We start from the raw sequence: 2,082 nt of genomic DNA, 5'->3' as shown, positions 1-2,082 counted from the left end.
CATCCTATACATTTAAAAAATTCGAAAAATAAGAAGAGAAACAATAAAAAAATAAGGAAAGAATGATTATGTATCTTCCCAGACTTGCTAAAAGGCTCCACTTAAAGGCTTTTTAAGGACAACTGATTATACAATGTTAACTTTCTATTATAATTAACAGGTATTTGGTTTTGGTATGGCAAGAATTTGGTATGGCAAGACCTTAAAAAAAAAGTGATCTTCAATACAATCAAAATAAGAAAATTTTCAATTAACCTGTAAATCTAAATCTACTTTTGCTTTTTTACCGACTGCAGTTAAAATGCCCTGTGCATTAAAAACACATAAAATTGCCACAACACTCTAAAATTAAAGCAAACCCTCCTACCTCAGCTAGGGAAAAAAAATGTATGGATCATTTAGTGTTTAACTCAACTCATAGCTGGTTGACAGAACTATTCTAATGGGCTCTTATATACTTCTATTTCCGTGAAAAAAGGGCATACAAGGACTAAACACACATTACCAATCCTGTTAATTTTTTTCTTACATTGCAAAAATTTAGCGAGAATATTCCCTAGTAAGAGTTATCAATCTATACAGCAACACACACACATCTCCACCAAAAGAGGAGAGGCTTAAGCATTTTTAGGTAACATTATCTGTGATGAGACAGTAATATCAAGACTCTAAGTTGGACCATTCCATTCAGAACATGAATGAGGCATCAGATGTTAGGAAATGGATTTATTCACATATTAGCTAAGGCTTAATGACTATAAGACTTACAAAAAATAACTTTTAAAAAAATCAAGGACATGTAGCTTTGTAAGATGAATACAATTTTGTTAAATACCATGGTGCTCTTGCTACATATTAAAAAATGCAATCCTGTGGAAGAACAGAAAGAGGTAATAAGTTATATTGGTCATGCGTGCCAAAACTGGACTTGGATCTTACTGGGCACTGTCCTCCACTAGCTGAGGGAAGCTGTGGGAGCCTCTCCTTATCTGTAAAATTGAGATGATAGTACCGCCTGGATGGTGTGGCTGATGCAAGGATTAAATGAGTTAAATACATGGGAAGCACTTAGAGCAAGGCCTAGCAAATAATTAAGGGTCCTACAAAAGTTAATATAACTGTGACGATAATCAGAAAGTCTCAAATGGCTCCAGCTACTAGGAATTTACTCAGATTCTTTCCCAAACAGTAAAATATATGGCATTTTGTCCTTTTTTAGTTCCTGTATAATATAATCATTCAATTAAAGAACTCTGTATATTCCTATTAAGAAAGGCAACCAGGTATGAGATGGAGAAGAATAAATGTATTCTCCAAACATTTACATTTAACAGTAAGACTCACAATTGAGACATTTCATATTCAGTATTTCAGGAATAACTCCCTTTAAGCAAATTCAAGTATTTTATTGTTTTACTTGCGACTGAGCATTTTAAGGAGTTGTACGTCGATTTAAGTATATTTCCCTTGGCTAAAAAGTTGAAACACTCAAAAGAGGTGAAAAATGCAAAGTCCTCAAAAAAAGCTGAAACCGGAGTTTCACAGGCAGTGCTCTGCACGTGCTATCAGCAATGCTAGGCAGAGGCACTGGGAGCACGAGGGAGCACGAGTCTGCGGCCCCTTCCACGCACAGGTGCGCGGCGGAGCCGGGAGCGTTAGGGACCGCCCGCAGTCCGCGCCACAGGTGGTGCGCCCAGGCCGCAGGTGTGCGCCCCCCGCGGCTCTCCCCGGGCACCCCCAGCGGCCGCTTCCCCCGGGCCCCACCTCCTGCCCCAAACCCCTGACTGCGCACACGCGCTGCACCGCGCAGCCTGGCTGCTCTCCAGTCGCCTCCGGCTGAACACGCGGTCCCCTTACCTCCGGGAAACCGCACCGACTACAACATTTCAATTCACAAAAAGAGTTTCGCAGTAAAAATTGCAAGGGCTGCGTGCTGGTCTAGTTACTAAACTAAGTTCACGGACTAGCTTGTGCTCCAGCTGTCTGGTTGGTTCCCGGCGAGGTAAGACTTTGCAGAGCCACGCCGGCCACCCCGGAGCCTCCGGAGCCGGTTTCCCGGCTCGCGGCCGGGACGCCGCAGCC

The sequence above is a fragment of the Neomonachus schauinslandi genome, chromosome 8 (assembly GCF_002201575.2).
Source record: "Neomonachus schauinslandi chromosome 8, ASM220157v2, whole genome shotgun sequence".
NCBI classification, from domain to species: domain Eukaryota; kingdom Metazoa; phylum Chordata; class Mammalia; order Carnivora; family Phocidae; genus Neomonachus; species Neomonachus schauinslandi.
Note: the sequence above shows the minus strand (reverse complement) of the source record.